This window comes from Paramormyrops kingsleyae, chromosome 23 (assembly GCF_048594095.1).
Source record: "Paramormyrops kingsleyae isolate MSU_618 chromosome 23, PKINGS_0.4, whole genome shotgun sequence".
Lineage (NCBI taxonomy): Eukaryota > Metazoa > Chordata > Actinopteri > Osteoglossiformes > Mormyridae > Paramormyrops > Paramormyrops kingsleyae.
This window is the reverse complement of record NC_132819.1, coordinates 5,012,972-5,037,581: the sequence shown is the minus strand read 5'-3', so window position 1 is coordinate 5,037,581 and position 24,610 is coordinate 5,012,972. Positions and strand designations below refer to the sequence as shown.

Here is a 24,610-nt window from a genome sequence, read left to right as displayed (position 1 = left end):
AGTCCTAACACCATAATGCAGCTCAGTCAAAAAAATCCAGTACTGAGTTTTGATTGCATGCTTTTATTTCATTCTCTCAATAAAAGTATTACCAATACAGATATTTCTTTGATAAAAACAAACCATACATAAAAACTAATCACACTTATGGTTCTAAGTTGTATATATTCTCATTTGACAAACCTTTCCATTTTCAGTAATCTACACAGCTGCATCTCAGGAAACGTAACTGCAACTCCATAATTAGATCACTAATTAGAGGACTGATTGGCTGAAGATGTCTTACACCTGGGTTTGAACAGCTGACCTAAAGGTTATCCCAAAAACCTGCATACACACTGGCTGTTTGTGGATAAAATCAGCCACCTTATCTTAAACTGATCTTAAACTGCCGAAAGTGAGGAGGACAACAAAGTGTCACATGGCATAGATGTCAAGGCTGAAAAGAAACCACTTCCTCATTCTCATTGGCTATGAAAGAATTTTGGTATGACACCCCCCACAAATGATGTGGAACTCTTTATCCAGTGCAAATTATCTGATTGCAGCTCTGGAAACGATGGGGGCACACCGCTGTATTTTGATGAGTAAATGTAAGCAGTCGTCAGTGATGGCCAGTGGGATGTTCCATGTCTGGATGTAGTTTTTCTCATGTTCTTTGTTTTTCATCCACTTCGAGTGCAAGGTCCTTCTGCTTCTCCCACACCTCTTCACCAGTATCTCCTCCTTCACTGGTATAGCGCCTCCTAGTGGTTAAATGATGGGGTAGCTGGCCATGGGGGCGATTCCGCAGGTATTGTTGCCGTTGCGTGCTAATCGCATGTATCCATTCACACCCCAGTCTGTCCCCCAGCTACACAAGCAACAAAAAGAAAAAGACACATATAAATCGGGGAGAGAGTTTGCATCTAGGAGGTGAGCGAATTTGGACGCCTCCCTCGCCTGCGCAGTATTATTTGTCCCACAGATTTAAATGTTTATCTATTTGCATAAACATTTTACAATAAACTCAAATATAATAAACTAAAAATAAACGCTTTTATCCAAACCAACCTATAGTACAGGGAAGGGTTACAATTTTTATGTGCGCTCCCTGGGATTTCCACTTCTGCTTGCAGAAAGTTTCATCACTTCATAACTTTTGGGCAAATTCCCACCACGCATTGGAACACATTTGGGCATCCTAGTGCTCTTTCAAGGATGGATTATACAGTGGTGCCTGTGGTTCATGTCAGTGCATTCATTTTCTAAACTGCTTTGTCCTATTCGCGGTTCACAAATGCGACATTTTCATTTAGAGAAACACAGTCCTGCCCCCTGGTGGACAAACAGAAACAAGCAGCCTTTTCAAAGATGCGATTTCCTCCCTGCAGGGTTCCTGTGGCTCCTGCTGGGCCTTCAGTGCCGTTGGTGCCCTAGACGGCCTGATGAAGAAGAAGACGGGGAAGCTGGTGTCACTCAGCCCACAGAACCTGGTGGACTGTGTCACCAAAAGCCATGGCTGTAAAGGAGGCTATATGCACTCTGCCTTCGAATACGTCCGCAGAAGGGGCATTAACTCTGAGAGGGCTTACCCTTATGTTGCAAAGGTGGGCCATTCAGTCACTGATTGCATCTAGCCTACAATTCCAGTTTCATTCTTTAACTTAAGAAAAATGTTATAGACAATGAAAATGTGCAATGTATATGCTTACATCAATCCAGGAGCATTTTTCTAATATGCAGATGTAGAAATCTGAGAATATTTCACAACTCAAAACAATAACCCAAGCAAGGCTGATAACTAAAAAAATTCTGCTTCAGAAATACCAGAAAAGTATCTGATCTTGCTCTCTAACTCCAAGCTTCACTCCCCAGTGGTAGATGGGATAGATGAAAACCAAGGAATAAATAGCATATAAAGTATCATCATAAAAGTTCTTAACCTGACAGAAATGTGACAATCTGGCTGAATACTGGGACCACATGGCCCCCAAACACCCTGTACATTCCGGTAGGGCTTCCCAGTCAGACCTTCCCAGTCAGACCTTCCCAGTCAGACCTTCCCAATCAGACCTCCTATCTTGACAAATTCTTTAAATCCATCAGGACCAGACATGTGCCTATAATGCTTCAGGAAAAGCTGCTGTGTGTCGTTGCTACGAGGAAGTGGAGTCTGGGAACGAGAGAGAGCTGAAGGCCGCTGTGATCAGGGTGGCCCCGTGTCGGCAGCGGTCAGCTCCTTACTGGACAGCTTCCGCTTCTACAAAAGGGGTGAGATTCTCTCCTCAGCTGTTGTGAAAGCTGCCGTTTAACAACATGACAGAAAAAAATGTGTGTGTATGTGTATGTGTGTAGGCTGCCTGTTTCTGTTTGTCAATAAGGGGGCTAGACTGTGTTTCTCTAAACAACAATGAATTTCCCACTTGTGAATCTGATTGAGCAATGCTGGCATTAAAACCAGGCAAGAAAATTACAGGGGAATGTACTTGTCTTACTGGGATATATTTTCTGTTTCAGTTTCAAATTCAGTGATATTTGCTCAGTGCGTGGCTGATTCTGAGCACGATAAAAATCTTATGGGCCTGTGTAATAAGTTGGAATCCATACATCAGGTTAAGTGGCATTTTTTAATTATCTCGTCAATCAGAATTAACTCTGATTTTTCAAAAAACAAAGGCTTAAGATATCAAGAGTAAATTGTGTTTCCTTTATGTATAAACTCAGGTCTTTGAACTTTCCATCCTACTGTATACTATTGTATTTTAGGGTTTTTGTCATTGTTTTAAAACAAAATGTCAGAAGAAGACGAAGTGCTTTTCCTTTTTATGCACATAACAACATTTCCTTCCTTGTGATTAGTCCTTAATGTTGACTGAAACGTTAATATTTTTCATAGTTATTGCAAAAAAAATGTTCTAGACAATATAAAAAGTCAGCATCAATGACAGAAAGAGAGAGAGAGAGGAAAAGGGATGATCTTTTTTCCCCTCTACAACGAAATGAGTAAAAGCAGACCAAACTGTGAATCATAAGTCAAACTTGCACCATGTCCTTTGTCTGTGTTAGGTGTATACAATGACCCCATGTGCAGTGCAGATGATATTGATCATGCAGTTCTGGTCGTGGGATACAGTTACACCTGGCGGGGAAAGAAGTACTGGATCATCAAGAACAGGTGTGACTGTCTACAATGTCTTTCTTGTGATTGGCCAGTTTCACTGCGTGTTGGAGCAGCAATGGCTGCAGCTGGTCTTTATGGACTATGGACAACTGATGCACATCTGTAATATCTTCTGTACTACAGAGTATGATATGCCTGAAACTGCACAATAGACTATGTTTATAGTTTGGGTGTAGCTGCTAGGGGTCCATCACGGTCGAGTGACACAATTTTTGTCACCAGGCACAACCACATGGACCACTACCCCAAACGCAGGCCTCCAGGGCTGAGTCCAAATCAGGGGCTGCATCGTTCCAAGGCTGCAGCCCCGAAATGTGTCCTCTTCTTGCCAAACCCAACATGTCCCAAAATTCATTGCACAGACTTTCGAAGGATGCAACCGGCAAAGACAACATAGACTGCCTCCTTTCGAAGGATGCAGCTCCTGAATTTGGACACAGCCCAGATTTCTGCACAGCAGAGGCCATGGAGGCTTTCCACTAGAAGTTATGTGAAGAAATCCGCCATTACCCACATTTATACAGTAGTGCCTGCGGTTCACGAACACAATCTGTTCCAGGAAAGTGGTAGTGAACCAATTTGTATGAGAACCAAAGCAATTTTCCCCATAAGAAAGCACTGAAATTCGATTAATTCGTTCAGAAGCCCACCAAATAATATTTTTTGTTAATTAATTTTTTGGTTTTTATAGTGAAAAATAAAATATAGTGTGGCGACGGGCGGACCGATGGATCGCGGGAGTAGAGAGAGACAGTGAAGACTTGCTTGCCGGGGAAATCACACTCCTTATTAACAGTCCTTAACCCTTGTATTGTTGTTGTTAATGTTAATGGTTGCATTTCCCTATTGTCACACGTGTGTTTGCCCGTGTCTTCTGTGTACCCGGTCCAATCCTCGCGTGTATTTAGCGTATGTAAATATTCTACCATGCGTGCATTTTGCAGTTCGGTGTCTTATATCCTTGTATTTCCCATCTGTGTATTTCGGTTCGGTGCCCGTTGAGGTCCTTCTATTTATAACTGCGCGCGGGGTATGCTGGGACATGAGCCCTGCCGGTGCTACGCTAGTATAAAAAAGGGAATCTGTTCCTCAACCAAATTTTGTGCGCGAACCAATGCATTTTTTTCATGACATTTTTGGTCATGAACCAAATTGTTCGTAAGCCACCGGGTTCGTGAACCACAGGCACCACTGTACAATCCATCCTTGAAAGAGCACTAGGATGCCCAAACGTGTTCCAATGTGTGGTGGGAATTTGCCCAAAAGTTATGAAGTGATGAAACTTTCTGCAAGCAGAAGTGGAAATCCCAGGGAGTGCACATAAAAATTGTAACCCTTCCTTTTACTATAGGTTGGTTTGGATAAAAGCGTTTATTTTTAGTTTATTATATTTGAGTTTATTGTAAAATGTTTATGCAAATAGATAAACATTTAAATCTGTGGGACAAATAATACTGCGCAGGCGAGGGAGGCGTCCAAATTCGCTCACCTCCTAGATGCAAACTCTCTCCGCGATTTATATGTGTCTTTTTGTTGCTTGTGTAGCTGGGGGACAGACTGGGGTGTGAATGGATACATGCGATTAGCACGCAACGGAAACAATACCTGCGGAATCGCCACCATGGCCAGCTACCCCTTCATTTAACCACTAGGAGGCGCTATACCAGTGAAGGAGGAGATACTGGTGAAGAGGTGTGGGAGAAGCAGAAGGACCTTGCACTCGAAGTGGATGAAAAACAAAGAACATGAGAAAAACTACATCCAGACATGGAACATCCCACTGGCCATCACTGACAACTGCTTACATTTACTCATCAAAATACAGCGGTGTGCCCCCATCGTTTCCAGAGCTGCAATCAGATAATTTGCACTGGATAAAGAGTTCCACATCATTTGTGGGGGGTGTCATACCAAAATTCTTTCATAGCCAATGAGAATGAGGAAGTGGTTTCTTTTCAGCCTTGACATCTATGCCATGTGACACTTTGTTGTCCTCCTCACTTTCGGCAGTTTAAGATCAGTTTAAGATAAGGTGGCTGATTTTATCCACAAACAGCTAGTGTGTGTGCAGGTTTTTGTGATAACCTTTAGGTCAGCTGTTCAAACCTAGGTGTAAGACATCTTCAGCCAATCAGTCCTCTAATTAGTAATCTAATTATGGAGTTGCAGTTACGTTTCCTGAGATGCAGCTGTGTAGATTACTGAAAATGGAAAGGTTTGTCAAATGAGAATATATACAAAACAACCCATAAAAAACAGTGAACTTAGAACCATAAGTGTGATTAGTTTTTATGTATGGTTTGTTTTTATCAAAGAAATATCTGTATTGGTAATACTTTTATTGAGAGAATGAAATAAAAGCATGCAATCAAAACTCAGTACTAGTCTTTTTTGACTGAGCTGCGTTATGGTGTTAGGACTTGGGTTTGTAGTATGGCAGAAGCAAGATAAGTGACTTCCGCTAATAAGTAAACTAGAGGCTAGGCCAACTACAGAAGGCATTTACAATTCAGCATGACTGCATAATCAGTGACCAAATACAGGGTGGCCCACACAAATGTAGCCCCATATACCAATTTATCATTATGCCTATTCAGGCCTCTTCTATGTGGGCCACCAGGCAAAGTCATCTTGTAGTACTTCTTAGTAGCCACAAGATGGTGATAATATTCCTAAGAAAAGGCCTTTTTATCTCATTCTATATCAGGGGTGCCCAACCCCAGTCCTGGAGGGCCGGAGCCCTGTGTAGCTTAGTTCTTTCCCTGTTCCACCATAAATGATTCAGCTCAAGAGCTGTGTGGTAATTAGAACAAGGAGTTGAATCAGGGGTGTTAAATGAGGGGAAACCCAAAAATGTGCAGGGCTCCGGTCCTGCAGGACTGCAGTTGGGCACCCCTGTTCTAAATAAAACATCAATCAACTGTTATGCACCCCTACAGGGTGTTTGTGATAGTATTCAATAAACAGTTATGTCATTTAAATGATTATTTAATTTGCTGTTTATATGATTGTTTAAATTACAATTTACATGATACCAGTAACCATTAACATTATCTGTCAAAGTCACCCATCAAATTTGCCCGTGTTAAGAGAAAGATTACTGGACTTACACCAGTCTACCAGTCCCTGAGTCACCATCCTGTACACATCACCGTTGCTGATGAGACTCCCCGTCGTCGAGTCTTCAGCAAAGTTGCTGATGGTGTTGGAGCTGTACGTGGCAGTGAAGTCGAGAGTCAGGAGGGTGAACAGGTGGGGGCTGAGCAGAGAGCCCTGGGGGCGCCGACCCTCAGCGTGGTGCTGCTGGAGGTGATGTGTGTGTGGATGTGTATGTGCCAAACCTGGCGACTCTTTATGAGACCTTGAATCTGAAAAAGCAGACTGGATGTTTGCCGGATGATTAGGGCGCCTGACATCCGGTTGTGCCGCATGAGTTGGTTCCACGCTTGGTGAAATTGGCTAGTGGTTTACTGAAGTGCAGGCCTTACTGGATATTCTTACTGACTGACGTTGCCTGTCAGCTGTGGTCTGGTCACTGGCCTCCCAGTGCTGGAGAGATGTGTCTGTTTCTGTTTCCCCAAAGGTTAAGGTTAAGGTTACTTTATTGTAGCGCTGTCAAACTATTAAAAATTTTTAACCAGATTTATCACAGGGTTGCTGTGGATTAATTTCGATTAATCACCATTAAACAGCCTTCATTTCTAATGTATATTAATCGCATTTCATTTTGCATGAGCAGACTCAAGAAAAAAGGGAATATATATGCACTTAACATGTTTATTAAACATCTTGAACACGAGTCAGATGCATTCCATCTGCCACAGAAGTGCAATACCATGGACCCATATCAAAAAGCAAGATTTTTTGCTTAGCCGGACAACTTGTCGGATTTAAGGTACCTCAGTTTAAATGGTCTTTATCCTCGTTCACTTACAATTAGCCCGAACTACCGTAAATCCAACAAATAATCTGACTAATCATGAAATCCAATTCTAGCCCAGTTAATTACCATTGTTAGCAATATCAGTTGATAACACATTACGCGTGGTGCCTTATAAGAACATAAGAACATAAGAACTATACAAACGAGAGGAGGCCATTCGGCCCATCGAGCTCGCTTGGGGAGAACTTAACTAATAACTCAGAGTTGTTAAAATCTTATCTAGCTCTGATTTAAAGGAACCCAAGGATTCAGCTTGCACTACGTTATCAGGAAGACTATTCCATACTCTGACTACACGCTGTGTAAAGAAGTGCTTCCTTAAATCCAGTTTGAAATTATGTATAAAACTCCGTAGCAACACGTCCACAGATAAGTTGGACGGTATAGTGTGTGCGACCGATTTAATGAGCCACAAATGAGAAGTAGTGCTTAAACAGTATAAAACTACAACTTTCCCTTCTGGTGATAAAGGGTGCAGCCATCTTGGATTCTGAAATCAGGATCCTCTGTGCTGCTCCGAGATATCCGAGAAACAGGAGCGGGCATGTTGTCACTTCCAGCTTCAAAACTTGGAATCTGACTCGGAAAAGGGCAAATGGAACGCACCAAAACTGCCTAAAATGGGTTGACAGAGACATTTCAGTGTTTTTGAGTCATTCTGTGCTGCAGATGGGTTAATTGTGTAAAAAATTTTAGTCAGATTAATCATGATGATGGATTAATCCACGTTAACCCGTTAATTTTGACAGCCCTACTTAATTGTCATCAACAGCTTTGTACATGTACAAAGTGTGATGAGACAACGTTTCCCCGTGGCCCCATGTTTTTCCTACAACAGGGCAAAAAGGTGCAAACAGGCAACACAATAAAGTGCAAAGGGTGCGATCACATTACAGTACACAACAATTTACAATGAATATACGAAACAATAAAAGGACAGAACAGTACACAACACTCCAGTACTGACATTGTGGGCTTTTTGATTTTTGGCTCTTTGACTACGGAATGTCTTGTGTCATGCTTCTCAGCGAAAAAGTGCAGAAAAAATGTTTCTTTACCTTTCCTAGTGCAAGTTGACATGCACAAAGTATGTGCATCTCCTAGGATACCAACTCTGATCCTGTATTGACCCTGTGGTTTCTACTGAGGTAATTTCCTGTGTCTGCTATGGTGTGGTCTATGTGCAGTTCCAAAAAAGATTCTTATCTTACAAAAAAAAGCACTGTAGAACAGCTTCCTGGAATAGATTCATAATGCAAACGAATGTTAATTCTGCTAGAGTTTGATGCATAGATAGATAGGTACATAGACAGACAAGTGCATAAAAAAACATTATTGACATTGACAAACAATGACGGAATGTTTAAAATTGGCAGTGATAGAAGCAGCAGATCAAATAAGTGCAGGTATATAAATAACAAAGAAACAGAAATATCAGAGATAAATAATGATATATAATTCTCACGGATGTGCTAAAAAATCAGGAAATTAGCACATAGTAAATGATGATGCACACCGTGTGAACAGTAAATAGGTGTATTTTTAGTTTTTATGTCACTGCTGCTCTCCAAACCCTGCAACGCCTTTAGCGAGCCGACCCTTCTGCAGTGGCAAACTGCGGCGAGCTGTAACTGCACTGTAATTAGTTTCACTTTGCGGTACGGCTCGGTTCCCGTTTGCCGGTGAAACAGCGCCATTAGTCAGACACCTATAAGGTCCCGTTTACACTTGGTTTTAAAACGTGTCCTGGGCGATTGTAAGTAAACAGCAAAGCATTTGTGAAGCCACAGCACGCACAACCTTGAGGCGGATGGGCTACAACAGCAGAAGACCCCACCGGGTACCACTCATCTCCACTACAAATAGGAAAAAGAGGCTACAATTTGCACGAGCTCACCAAAATTGGACAGTTGAAGACTGGAAAAATGTTGCCTGGTCTGATGAGTCTCGATTTCTGTTGAGACATTCAAATGGTAGAGTCAGAATTTGGCGTAAACAGAATGAGAACATGGATCCATCATGCCTTGTTACCACTGTGCAGGCTGCTGGTGGTGGTGTAATGGTGTGGGGGATGTTTTCTTGGCACACTTTAGGCCCCTTAGTGCCAATTGGGCATCGTTTAAATGCCACGGCCTACCTGAGCATTGTTTCTGACCATGTCCATCCCTTTATGACCACCATGTACCCATCCTCTGATGGCTACTTCCAGCAGGATAATGCACCATGTCACAAAGCTCGAATCATTTCAAATTGGTTTCTTGAACATGACAATGAGTTCACTGTACTAAAATGGCCCCCACAGTCACCAGATCTCAACCCAATAGAGCATCTTTGGGATGTGGTGGAACGGGAGCTTTGTGCCCTGGATGTGCATCCCACAAATCTCCATCAACTGCAAGATGCTATCCTATCAATATGGGCCAACATATTCAGCACCTTGTTGAATCAATGGCACGTAGAATTAAGGCAGTTCTGAAGGCGAAAGGGGCTCAAACACCGTATTAGTATGGTGTTCCTAATAATCCTTTAGGTGAGTGTGTGTAGCATACACACACGTGATCGTACCCTTATATATGTATATTTCAATTCCTAAATCTATAACATACCCTAAAAAGTAATAATAATAATGATATTGATCGCTCAACCATTCTTGTATGTGCAAGTGTAGGCATTTGATGCCATCAGGGGAAGCGACAGCACCCCCTCCCCCCCCACCCCCAGGCCCAAGGTGAAGGCAGGGGAAACCAGGCATCCGAGGCCACCACGTCTCCCCCCCGCCCAACCCAAGAGGGAGCCCGCGAGGAACTAAGGGGGCGCCCAACCCCCGTACAGGGAGGCCCGCAGAGGGGGGATGGGCCGCGAGCCGGATGAGACCCCAGCTACCAGCCAAGGACGGGACAACCCCAGACCCCCTGGCAAACGGGGAGCCGGTCCGGCCAGGCGGGGTGACTCCCGCCCCCCGGCCACCCCAGGCGAGGCAGAGGTACCTACCACCGCCCCCCCCCCCCAACCACCCCACAGCGCCCAAGGGCCCCACGCTGGAATTGCCGATGGTAAACAACGACCTGCCCCCACCTGGCAACGAGCCCAGGCAGAGGCCCCAGCAGATAGAGCCCACGCCCCCAAACCCACCCACCCCAGCGCAGAACCCCCCCATCCCCCACACCGCCCCCAACAGGCCAGGCCAGCGGCCACCCAGAGACACTGACCACGCAACCTCAGCCAAGAGGAATAGAAATGTTTCTTGACATATCTTGGTGGAAGCTGACATGCACAAACTGCCTGCTACCAGCTCTGATCATATATTGGCAATGTGGTTTCCACTGAGACCTTTTCATTTGTCCGCCATATTGTCTATGTGTAGTGACAAGTATGATTGATTTTTAGCCCCTTGGTCAGACACCTGTAGCTGTCTGTTCTTGCATCATATCAGCCTTGTTGTTTCCATGGTTATTCTCACATGGAAAAGGCCAGTTAATGTTACTGACAAACTGAGTCACAGTTCAAAACATTAAACAACATGAAAATGTGAGCGAAAGCATGATACTTAGCACACAAATGCAAACATTGCATATTTTTTCATTTAGATATTTGGGATTATTAATGGGGTGCAGAGGTTAGCATTGTTGCCTCACACCTCAGGCACTAGGGTTTGAGTCTGCTGGGATTCCATGTGTATAGAGTTTGCATGTTTTCACTGTGTCATCGTGGGTTTTCTTCCATGTACTCTGGTTTCCCCCCAAAGTTCAAAAACATACAAAAGTTAACTGAAGTTACCAGATTTCCCATAGGTGTGTGTGTCTGTGCGCATGCACCCAGCAATGGGTTGGTGCCCCATCCTGGGATGTTCCCTGCTTTGTGCCCTTATCCACCAGGACAGGCTCCAGACTTTCCACAACCCTGAATAAGACAAGCAGTCACAGAAAATGGGAGGGTGGATAGAATGGACTGTTTGACAGACTTACCTTTCTGTGTGTTCAAAGTCCCAGTAGCTCGAGAGCAGCCTGCTGCAGACCCCTGTTCAAAACCACCAATAGGTTATTATTGCTAAATCCAGTCAATTGGGGCATATTCAGCCCACACTGAAAACGGTGCCGCAAAAAAACTCCCCCAGACCACAATGGTACAAATAATCGTAAAGGGCATAGATAGACAGGATAAGAGCATATAAAAAACATTAACGACATTGACAATGACGGAATGTTTAAAATTGGCAGTATGGGAGCAGCAGATCAAATAAGTGGTATGGAAATAAAAAACAAACATAAATATCAGAGATAAATAATGATATATAATTCTCACGGATGTGCTAGAAAATCAGGAAATTAGCACATAGTAAATGATGATGCACACCGTGTGAACAGTAAATGAGCATGTCTTTAGTTTTATGTCACTGCTGCTCTCCAAACAGTGCAACGCCTTTAGTGAGCCGACCCTTCTGCAGTGGCAAACTGCAGCGAGCTGTAACTGCACTGTAACTAGTCTCACTTTGCGGTACGGCTCGGTTCCCGTTTGCCGGTGGAAAACCGCCGTTAGTCAGACACCTCTAGGGTCCCGTTTACATTTCTAAAGTAAAGGGCAGAGACACATCACTGTTTACACCTGTGCCTTTCATGCGTCTCAAAGGTGTCCAGCTGACCACTTGTGTTCAGATTTCGTTACTGCCTACATCACTTTCTCTAGAAGGTCAAATGGCAGGGCATACAGTTATTGAGATGTCCTTTTTTGGAGATGCATCAGGACATATTATCCTTTACACCACACAAGATATATGGTCAAATGTGTCCCAGACCACCTCAGAAAGCCATTTGAATGATTGAATCACAATGTATCTTGGTGGTCGTTTACACTTGTATTTAAGGCTGTCCACTTGTGATCTGATTACCCAAGATGCATTTTAAAGCCAAGTCTGAACAGGGCCTAAGTGTCTGCTCTTGCACCATATCAGCCTTGTTGTTTCCATGCTTACTGTTACACAGTAAGCATCTGATGTGAGAAAGATTAGAAAATAAAGGCAATAATTATTTATTATAATTAAAATAATTAGCACCATGGTCAGACACCTCCAACTGTCTGTTCGTGTAGCCTTGTTGTTTCTATGCTTCTCACACGGCCTCCATGTCCACTAACATAACATCACACTTCACACCATAAAACATCATCTATTTAAGTCAAGCAGCCATGTGAGACAAACGCAGATCAGCAGTTAAGATGACCAAATATGGGCTGATGTATTTAAGGCTTTCAAGATGGGCATCACAGCAATAACTGAGAACAAAAAATTAGATTACCACGCTTCACAGTGTATGTTGGATTTCATTCAGTAGACTAAATTGCATCAATTACCTGAATCAAATATGGTTTAAACTCTTTTTACCTTCTCAACTGAGTTGACTGATTTTTTCACCTGCGTTAAAAACTTCATATTTCCCTTCGACATGTTGATATTCATATATAAATCTTTAAATGTTGGAAGACTTCTCCAAATATACACTGAAAACAATGCAAAGGAAAATCTGTCTGAGGCAACCAACTTGAGTAATGTTAGTCATTCCAGGAAACTGAATTCTTTGTCCCTGACCCTATGTTTCTCTGCATTTAACCCATATGTGACAATGTGACATAGCAGGTGGTAGCTAATTCAGCACCCAGGGAGCCGTACCTTGCTCAGGGTACCTCAGTAGTGTTTTGCTGGTCGGGGATTTGAATCTGCAATCTTTCAATTACAAGTGCACTTCCCTAACCATTAAGCCAATATGTGTGAAATGATTGTCACTGTTGCTTTAAAGCTGCATCAATGCAATGGATAATGGATATCCATCCATCCTCAGACTGGCAGCATAACAAGCAGGACAAACCAGACCTCTCTCTGCAGGGCCATTGACTGGCTCACTCTGGGGGCTCGCTGGGCATTCCCAAACCAGCTGGGAGATGTCAGTCGTCCAGTGTGACCAGGATCTGCCTCAGGGCCTGCTCCCAGTGAGACCTGCCCTTAAGGAGCTAAGCAGGTGGCATCCTTGTGAGACGCCCAAAGCTCTCAATCAAAAGCATACCCCATATACTATGGGCATAAACCACAGAAAAACCAAGATGACGGACACACCATTCACTCACACATTCACATCTACAGACAATCTGCCAGCTCTAATTAGCCTTAGCATGTTTTTGGACTGTGGGGGGAAACCGGAGTACTCGTTTTTTTTTGGGGGGGAAGAACATGCAAATTCCACACACATACAGCCAGAGTGGAACTCAAACCCTGGTCTCTGCACTAACCACCGTGCTCCTGTATTTCTCATCAACTTAAAATAAATGTTACCCCCACTCACTTCCGTACCAATGCTTCCTTATATAAACACACATTAACTGTATTCAGAGGGGAGTCTGGACTTCTGTTCCACAACTTGCAGACAGGTACCATTCCTTACATTTTATTTATTTCTTTTTATTATTTAACTTTACAGATGTGTTATTCTACAGATTCCCCTATGTCTGGTTGTCAATATATTAAATTAATATAATTTTAAATGCATATTTTCAAAACTGTAATATTACATACTGTATAATTATATATGTTGTTTTAACTTGTTTTGGGCTCTTTTTTCCACACTATTTGACTTTTTCTTGGTTTGGATTATATGCACGTTATAGTATTTTCCGTATTTCATAGTAACCGGTTCCGGTGACTTCTTTAGTAGGGTTCCACTTAAGCAAAGTTGCCTCAGGTATCTTATGTGTATTACTGTTTATTGTCTACTTTTCAACAAAAGCAAATGAGATCTGATAGAAAAATTTCAATTATTCCTTCAAAAGGAATTTGGTCATAGTGTTTAATAAATGCAGTATATTCCATTTCACCTTCAACTAAGTCCATCATCAATGTCTCACAGTGTGAAAACAAGTTGACTGAATCTGTTAATTCTACTGATGCACGAAATGAAGCTTCATGAACCATTTGCTGTAGAGCACCATGTTATGGGCTCAAAATATACAGCAAATTGTTCATGGAGCGTCAAAAACAAAAAATCAAAAAAAAAATTTCCACAATGATCAACATGATGAAGCGATGCTTGGCTGCTTAGGTAAGACACCATTAACACACAACAGTAGGGTTACAGGGCATCAAATGCAAACCGGAATGTAGCAGAAAGGTCATTGTCCTCATGTTGACCGCTTGAAAAAGACTGAATTGTATAATTTGCCTACTGCCGTTTTCTCACAGGATGATTTGGTGTGGCGGTGTTCTGCTGCTTCCCATCTTGGCGCTGGCCAACTTCACTCAGGGTCCTTCGCTGCTACTGGACTCGGAATGGGAGAGCTGGAAGACCGTCTATGAGAAGGAGTACAATAGCCGGGTAGGTTCATGCATGATGATAGAGAGGTATGGCAAACCTGTGAAGGGATACCTGGAGGAAGGAGATATATTAACATTCAAGAAGATCAATGACAAGTCATGTATCAGTGTTCTGATGACCTGACGGCACATGCTGAGCTTCTGGCTGTGAAAGAATGAGCTCACCATAGCCTGGACCACTAAGAACACTGTTAATGATTGGGCTGGAACTTTCAGGAGGAGGAAGGAAGTCGGAGGTCCATCTGGGAGAAGAATATGCGACTGATTGATGCCCATAATCAAGAATACAAGCAGGGGATCCATTCCTATGAGCTGGGGATGAACAGCCTGGGAGACATGGTAAGTACCTCTTACAGTATGATATATCCAAAAACTTCATTTACCATCTACATGAGTAACATGGCCAAAAGTATCATCAACAGTGTGTTATTCAAAAGACCAATTAGAAACTGCCTTAAAGATGAATACTAAGTCCACAAACAAACCCATAATGGATGCAAATATCTTTGATTGCTGATCCACACAGACCAGTGAGGAAGTGACCGCGATAATGACCGGGTTGAGAGTGCCACAGATCACGGAGTCCAACAGCACCTTCCTCCCTGACGGTGACCTGGAGAAGCTGCCCTGTTCCATTGACTACCGCAAGAAGGGCTATGTCACCCCAGTCAGGCACCAGGTCAGTGCAGAGGATTGTGGGAGGAGACATTGGACTAGAGAGAGCAGATGATTATTAGCTTTTGTTTTCTTGTATGTTTATGTAATTTATCATGGACTTAGGCTGACTTTTTATATCGCTTAAGATAGTTACATATAACATAGGGGGCGGTTATATGGCCCAGTGGACTAAACTTCTATGCCTGTGATGGTGGCTGGTTTGAACCTGGCCTTGGCAGAATAGCCACGTTTGCGGACCCATAACCCCCCCCAGCTCCATGGGCGCTGCTGCAGGTGGCTGCCCTTCACTGCCAAGTTCGCTCTCCCCTCCATCTGTGTCATGGAGAGCATGATGGGGTAGGCAATAAGAGAATTTCCCTACAGCGATCAGAGGTATCATCATTTCATAAATATGAGAAAGTCACATTTCAGTCGACATCAAAGGCCGCTCACAAGAAAAATGTATTATAGCCATAAAAAAGGCAGTTCATCTTCCCCTGCCATTTTGTTTTGACAAAAAACAACCCCACTACACAATAGTATACGGTAAGATGGGAAGCCCAAAAACCTGAGAATATATAAAAAAAGACACTTTTGATATGTAAAGCCTTTACTTTTCTGAAATTCACCTTTGATTTTGATTCACCTGAGAACTAAGAATTCCTGCTTACCACATACACTCATGTACAGCCATGTACTGAGCAGCGTTGTGTTTGAAGAAAGGTAATACTGTATATCATAAATTTGTGTCATCAACTATAAGGAAAAGGTCCACACCATTCATGGGAAGTTCCTGTTATTTAGCTGAAACTGTGTGTCACCTCTCTGATGGGGAAGGAGCCTGAGCTGGTGCGCGAGGTTGAGAAATTCCGGCTAGACATAGTCGGGCTCACCTCGACGCATGGCTTGGCCTCTGGAACCAGTCTCCTTGAAGGAGGTTGGACCCTATTCCACTCTGGAGTTGCCTGCGGGGAGAGGTGCCGAGCGGGGGTGGGCATTCTTATTGCCCCCTGGCTGGGCGCCTGCACATTGGGGTTTACCGCGGTGGACAAGAGGGTAGCCTCCCTTCGCCTTCAGGTGGGGGGACGGGTTCTGACTGTTGTTTGCGCATATGCGCCGAGCGGCAGTTCAGAGTACCCACCCTTTTTAGAGTCTCTGGAAGGGGTGTTGGAGAGCATTCCTTCTGGGGACTCTCTTGTTCTGCTGGGGGACTTCAATGCTCACGTGGGCAATGACAGTGAGACCTGGAGTGGCGTGATTGGGAGGAACGCCCCCCCCCCGATCTGAACCCGAGTGGTGTTCTGTTGTTGGACTTCTGTGCTCGCCACGGATTGTCCATAATGAACACCATGTTCAGGCATAAGGGTGTTCATATGTGCACTTGGCACCAGGACACCCTAGGTTGCAGTTCGCATGTCTTGGACACTCGGGTGAAGAGAGGGGCGGAGCTGTCAACTGATCACTACCTGGTGGTGGGTTGGCTCCGCTGGTGGGGGAGGAAGCCGGCCAGGCCTGGCAGGCCCAAGCGTATAGTGAGGGTCTGCTGGGAACGTCTGGCTGAATCCCCTGTCAGGAGGAGTTTCAACTCCTACCTCCGGCAGAACTTTTCCCATGTCCCGGGGGAGGCGGGGGACATTGAGTCCGAATGGGCCATGTTCCGCGCCTCCATTGTGGAGGCGGCTGACCGGAGCTGTGGCCGTAAGGTAGTCGGTGCCTGTCGCGGCGGCAATCCGCGAACCCGCTGGTGGACACCAGTGGTGAAGGATGCCGTCAAGCTGAAGAAAGAGTCCTATCGGGCCTATTTAACTGTGGGACTCCAGAGGCAGCTGATGGGTACCGGCAGGCCAAGCGGGATGCGGCTTCGGCGGTCGCTGAGGCAAAAACTCGGGTTTGGGAGGAGTTTGGCGAGGCCATGGAAAATGACTTCCAGACGGCTTCGAGGCGATTCTGGTCCACCATCCGGCGGCTCCGGGTGGGAAAGCGGTGCAACATCAACATTGTTTATGGTGGGGATGGGGTGCTGCTGACCTCAACCTGGGACGTTTTGGGTCGGTGGAGGGAGTACTTCGAAGACCTCCTCAATCCCACCAACACGCCTTCCGATGTGGAAGCAGGATATGGGGACTTGGGTGTGGACTCCCCTATCTCAGGGGCGGAGGTCGCTGAGGTGGTTAAAAAGCTCCTCGGTGGTCGAGCCCCAGGGGTGGATGAGATCCGCCCAGAGTTCCTGAAGGCTCTGGATGCTGTGGGGCTGTCTTGGTTAACACGCATCTGCAGCATCGCGTGGACATCGGGGGCAGTGCCTCTGGACTGGTAGACCGGGGTGGTGGTCCCCCTCTTCAAGAAAGGGGACCAGAGGGTGTGCTCCAACTATAGGGGGATCACACTCCTCAGCCTCCCTGGTAAGGTCTATTTGGGGGTTCTGGAGAGGAGGGTCCGCCGGATTGTCGAACCGCGGATTCAGGAGGAGCAGTGTGGTTTTCGCACCGGCCGTGGAACAGTGGACCAGCTCTATACTCTCCGCAGGGTTCTGGAGGGTTCATGGGAGTTTGCCCAACCAGTCTACATGTGTTTTGTGGACTTGGAGAAGGCATTCGACCGTGTCCCTCGGGGAGTCCTGTGGGGGGTGCTCCGGGAGTGTGGGGTGCCGGGCTTCCTTTTAAGGGCTGTTCGGTCCCTGTATGACCGGTGCCAGAGTCTGGTCCGCATGAGCGGCAATAAGTCGAACTTGTTTCCGATGAGGGTTGGACTCCGTCAGGGCTGTCCTTTGTCACCGATTCTGTTCATAACTTTTATGGACAGAATTTCTAGGCGCAGCCAGGGCGTTGAGGGGGTCCGGTTTGGTGACCTCAGGATTAGGTCTCTGCTTTTTGCAGATGATGTGGTCCTGTTGGCTTCATCGGACCGTGACCTTCGGCTCTCGCTGGGACAGTTCGCAGCCGAGTGTGAAGCGGCTGGGATGAGAATCAGCACCTCCAAATCCGAGACCATGGTCCTCAGCCGGAAAAGGGTAGAATGCTCTCTCCGGGTCGGGGATGGGATCCTTCCGCAAGTGGAGGAGTTTAAGTATGTCGGGGTCTTGTTCACGAGTGGGGGGACGATAGAGCGGGAGGTCGACAGGCGGATCGGTGCGGCGTCCGCAGTGATGCGGGCGCTGCATCGGTCTGTCATGGTGAAGAAGGAGCTGAGCCAAAAGGCGAAGCTCTAGATTTACCAGTCGATCTACGTTCCTACCCTCACCTATGGTCACGAGCTATGGGTAGTGACCGAAAGAACGAGATCGCGAGTGCAAGCGGCCGAAATGAGTTTCCTCCGCAGGGTGGCTGGGCTCTCCCTTAGAGATAGGGTGAGGCGCTCGGTCATTCGGGAGGGACTCAGAGTTGAGCCGCTGCTCCTCCGCATTGAGAGGAGTCAGATGAGGTGGCTCGGGCATCTGATTAGGATGCCTCCTGGACGCCTCCCTGGTGAGGTATTCCGGGCATGTCCCACTCAGAGGAGGCCCCGGGGAAGACCCAGGACACGCTGGAGGGACTATGTCTCTCGGCTGGCCTGGGAACGCCTCGGGATTCCCCCAGAGGAGCTGGATGAAGTGGCCGGGGAGAGGGAAGTCTGGGATTCCCTGCTGAGACTACTGCCCCCGCAACCCGACCTCGGATAAGCGGGAGAAAATGAATGGATGGATGGATGGATTCCTGCTGAGCTGACAAATTAATGTTGAGTTCAAGCCTGTGTTATTCGCAGTGGTGGAGGAAGTACTGAAGCTTAGTACTTAAGTAAAAGTACAAATATCCTGCAAAATATGTACTCAAGTAAAAGTAGAAGTGCTACATCAACAATCTTACTTAAGTGAAAGTACTAAGTACTTACTTTTAAATTTACTTTAAAGTATTTTTTAAGTAAAAGTACACAATGGTTTGTCTCAACGTCTCGGGTGTGCCATTTTGTAAAAGAATAGTAGATATACTGACTTACGCCTCTACCGATGTCATTGCTCATAATAATTACAAACAACTATACAGTATATGTGTATTGGCTCTGGGTCCATGTTGAATGTCTCGTCTTCTTGAAATCAAGCCAGTCTACCAGCTCATGCTGCTAACTGACGCGCGCTCTGACATCATTGGAGATAATAAAGCCACCTGATTGGTAGGAAATGGCAAACAACACCAGAACACAATAGGCTAACTATTTTTTCATGCAAGATTTTGAGGAAATTGTGTTCATAAAATGTAACAACTAACGACATAAATTGTAGAAATGTAGTGGAGTAGAAAGTACAGATAACTGCCGCAAAATGTAATGGAGTAAAATAAAAAGTATGCATTATTATTTTTACTTAAGTAAAGTACAGATACGTAAAAATGTACTTAAGTACAGTAACAAGTACAAATACTTCATTACATTCCACCACTGGTTATTCAACAGGTAATGTGTAGTGACATTATTGGAAATGTATGCTTTTATATCACTCATTTTGAAAATGAAACTATACCGCAGTAAGATAAGAACATTTCTTGGATTAATACAAATTCTTGCTCAATCAGACTCATTCATTCATTTTCTATACTGCTTTGTCCTATTCAAAGTTCACATATGCAACATTTTCATTTAGAGAAACACAGTCCTGCCCCCTGTTGGACAAACAGAAACAGGCGGCTTTTTCAAAGATGCGATTCCTCCCTGCAGGGTTCCTGTGGCTCCTGCTGGGCCTTCAGTGCCGTTGGTGCCCTAGAGGGCCTGATGAAGAAGAAGACGGGGAAGCTGGTGCCACTCAGCCCTCAGAACCTGGTGGACTGTGTCACCAAAAGCCATGGCTGTAAAGGAGGCTATATGAACTCTGCCTTCGAATACGTCCGCAGAAGGGGCATTGACACTGAGGAGGCGTACCCTTATGTTGCAAAGGTGGGCCATTCATTACTTTTTTCACAAAAACATATCTTATCTATGACTGATTGCATCTAGCCAACTCATAATTCCTGTTTCATTCTTCAACTTAAGAAATACGTTATAGACAATGAAAATGTGCAATATATGTGCTAAAAATAATAGAGTAGCAGTTTTCAAATATGTAGATGTAGAAATCTGAAAATATTGCATAATTCAAAACAATAACCCAAGCAAGGCCGACAACTAAAAAAATTCTGCTTCAGAAGTAGCAGAAAAACGGCTGATCTTGCTCTCTGACTCCAAGCTTCACTCCCCAGTGGTAGATGGGATTGATGAAAACCAAAGAATAAATAGCATATAAAGTATCATCATAAAAATTCTTAACCTGACAGAAATGTGACAATCTGCCTGAATACTGGGACCACATGGCCCCCAAACACCCTCCTTACTGTACATACAATCGTTTATATCCATCAGGACCGGCGATGTGTCTATAATGCTTCAGGAAAAGCGATGAAATGCCAAGGCTACAAGAACGTGGCATCCAGGAATGAGAGAGCACTGCAGGACGCTGTGGCCAGTGTGGGGCCCGTGTCTGCAGCAGTCAGCTCCTCACTGCACACCTTCCATTTCTACAAAAAGGGTGAGATTCTCTCCTCAGCCGGGCTTGTCATGGACAATGTGCTTTGCACGATTTGACATTAGCAGTTAACGATAAAAGACAAGTAAGCTGGTGCCGATGCCTGACAGTTACTGATCAGTTGGAGAAGCAGACTTTAGCTAAACATACATATATAGCAAGATAATAGTGAGATCGACTCTGTGGCTGTGGTTCTGCTTTATAGCTACATTTCTGTCGCAGTGAAAAAAAACATGGGTATTTGTTATAAGTCCTCATAGGCTTCTAACAGATTCTTTAAACTTTGTGTTAAACTGATTTATTTACTTTAGACCAGTGCGTCTCAAAGTATGGTACCTGAAGGTATCAGTGTATGTAAATGATGGTCATAATGGAGGTACGCAGAAAGCACTTACAATTGCCATCGCCGCAATTTGCCACTAGTACCTGCAGGGGGCGCTCAGCAGAATCTTGCCTAGAGTGTCCATATAATGAGTAACTGACATAACATTTGTTCATATAACATTTCCCATTGTAACAGCTGTGATTTTTTTTCTATTCGAAGTAAGAAAAAGTACACACATGTATTCGGGCCCACCCCAAACTTCCCAGCTCCTTTTCAAGTTTCAGAGTTCTGTCCCAATTGCTAGATGCTCATTTCAATCTTGTTGACTTTCATCCATCCACAAGACCTGTTCCCAGTCCTGAATACTCCAGTGTTTGTCTTGTTTAGCCTATAGTAATCTCTCTTTCTTAAAACCACGAAGTAAAGGTTTCCTGGCATTAACTCAACCATGCAGTCCAGCTGCTCTCAGTCTTTGCTTGACTGTATTAAGAGATACCAGTTTCCCTCTGTACACATTAATCACAGCCCTCAGATGCCTGCAGTCATCTTCCCATTTCTTTTGCATGTCACTCAGTGTTGATCTTTAGCCTCTGATGCCACTTTGCTTGCCCCAGACCCTTTCTGGTCACTGTTACTTCCTGTAAACCTTTTTCTTTGGTAACAGCAGCTCTCTCCATGCTAGGAGACATTTCACTTTCTGACTTTTCTGGCTCTTTACTAAAATTTCAAATTTGAGCTCTCTGTTCAATTGTTAGCTGTGCCTTTCCAGCCATTACAAGCATAAAAATAAATATTTATCTAAAATTCTCACTTATACAAGTGGCTACCATTTAGTTTATTGCAGTTTTTCCTCAGTTGCTTTGGTCCAAATCCTTAGTTTATCCATCAGAATGACCAGTTCTTGTTTCTTTGTTCACGAACAAGATGGTCAAAATGCTTAGTCTTCTTGCCAAAAGCAATGTACTCTGTATTTTCTGATGTAAACTCTGACTCTCGATGACAATGACTGAAAATGTACAAAGTTGTACTACAGTATTACAATACAGTGAATAGAGTTGGATTAGTCGGCTGCACCCCTCGACCAGCCTCGCCCAATGTAAGGCCATAATTGAGGACATGCATCTCATGAACTGCCAACTGAAGGTTCATGAGATGCACCTCTGAGCTATTTTAGAGAATTGGTTGATCACTGGTTGATCTAACGCTTTAAGCATTCCCCTCTACTAGTCAAAGTCAAGTTTCAAGTTAGAGCAATTCATCAATTCAGGTCGATGCAAATTCTGAAAGGGTCACGAGGCAGAGCTGGAAATGTAAGTACAGTCATCCCTCGTTTAACGCAGTTAATACGTTTCAGACTATACCGCGTTAAATGAATTTCCGCAAAGTAGGATTCTTTATTTCTTTATTATTCGGCTGCACCTGGCGTTGAAGGATTTGCGGGGGTGCTCAAATACATAGGCCTACAGTCCATACGTACAGTAATTTTAATTTTAATTGTAATACAGAGGTGTATAATTGACTCAGACAACCGAGCGCACGCTGTATCATTTTCACTGTCTATCAACTTTTTAATGAATAAATGTATTTGAAAAAAACGCGATAGAGTGAAGCCACGAAAGTCGAAGCGTGAAATGGCGAGGGACGACTGTATTTTAAAACCAGCAGGCTCCTATGCTGATCTACTATCAGATTTCCCAGCCCAATCGTAGAATTAACCTATATAAACAGGTCTTGGGCCTGTAAATGCTGAGCGCAAAACTGGTGAACACTCAACCAATCCAAGAAGCCAAACCACAGGTGCTTAATTTAAAATTCCCTGGGACATCCAATCAGATTTGTGCGAAAGGCATTAATTGTCATAAATTGCAGAGTGCACTGTGTGCTTGACCATAGCATTAATTTAAACCTATAATGGATATATTGTCGCAACTGAGCCGGCATGGTAAAAATCGAGATGCAGTGCAAAAAAGGCTGAAAACCACTGGTGTAGAGGAACCAGATGTTATGATCTTGCATTCATCTTTTGGATATGGATGTACCTTCCGTTGCATATAATTTTACAGATATGTTTGTTGCTTTTCTCTCCTGTTCAGACACACACTATCAAAAAAGTTGCATAGTTTAATTTCCATATGGTATAATAATGGTGAGCTGAACAATTAACCACACTAGACATTTGGAATAACAACAATAATTATTGAGTTGTAAAATCCAGTGATAAAGACTGACTATTTGTGCGTGTCATTCTTACCCTAATGTGACATAAGTGTGATATACATGTCACAAAAGTAAGAGCAAAATAATGTTAACTTGAAGTAACGTTATAATGTGTAAAGTTGAAATATCAGGCATAATAATAGTAATAATAATAATAATATTAGAATTTGGTTAGAATTTGGTGATTAGTGGTCATTGTCAACACACCAAAGCACACAGTGCGCAAAAAAGAAATGTGACCTCTGCATTTGACCCATATGTGACTTTCGTGACATAGCAGCGGGCAGCTAATTCAGCGCCCGGGGAGCAGTGCTAATAATAACAATAATAATAATAATGCCACAGGGCATGTAGAAATGACTTTATATCTGTTGTGAAAGTGTTTCTTTTATATATTAAATGTGTTCCATCCAATAACCAGGTGAATGACAGCAATTCGCTCTCTCTGTGTCATACACACACACACAGTTGAACTTTACATTCTGTATCTAAACTTCTCTGCTAGCTTGTACTCACAGCAAAGCAATCTTAGCACATTAAGTGTTTCTAGGCGAAGTGCTGAGTTCTCATGACCCCACACCCGATTGCACAATCACATCATTCTTATGTATGGTCAGAAATGTGGAGTTAACAATATTTATTATATATAAAAATATTTAGTATTGTCCACAAGACCAAACTAAATGGTGGCAATGCAATTCAGAATCAGTAAAAGCAGACCAAATGGTGAATCATATGTCAAACTTGCAGATCTGTCCTCTTCTATTTTAGGTGTATACAATGACCCCAGGTGCCGAAGAAACACAATTAATCATGCAATTCTTGTCGTGGGATACAGTTCCGCCAAAAGGAGAAAGTACTGGATCATCAAGAACAGGTGTGACTCCACAATGTCTTTCTTGTGATTGGTCAGTTTCACTACATGTTGGTGCAGCAATGGCTGCAGCTGGTCTTTATGGACTATGGACAACTGATGCACGTTTATAATATCTTCTGTACTACAGCGTATGCTGTGCCTGAACCTGCAGAGTAGACTAAAGAGACTATATCCATACGTGCTTGTCTAACTTTTTTTTTCGTTTTTTGCTCCTTGTATAGCTGGGGGAAAGACTGGGGCATGGAGGGTTACATGCATTTGGCACGTGACAGCAAAAATGCCTGTGGCATTGCCACCTATGCCAGCTACCCCATTTAACTAGTAGGAAGCGCTATACCAGTGAAGGAGGAGATACTGGTGAGGAAGAGTGGCAGAAGCAGAAGGACCTTGAGGAGAGTGCACTCAAAGTGGGCAGACATGAAAAACACAAAACGCAAGAAAAACTACATCCAGACATGGAACATCCCACTGGCCATCATTGACGACTGCTTACATTTACTCATCAAAATACAGCTGTGTGCCCCCATTGTTTCCAGAGCTAGACTCA

At 44.0% G+C, this 24,610-nt stretch overlaps 1 pseudogene; it reads left to right on the top strand.

Moving 5' to 3' along the window:
- The first annotated feature begins 850 nt into the window (after window positions 1-850).
- LOC140581930 (cathepsin K-like) lies at window positions 851-24,610 on the top strand (annotated as a pseudogene).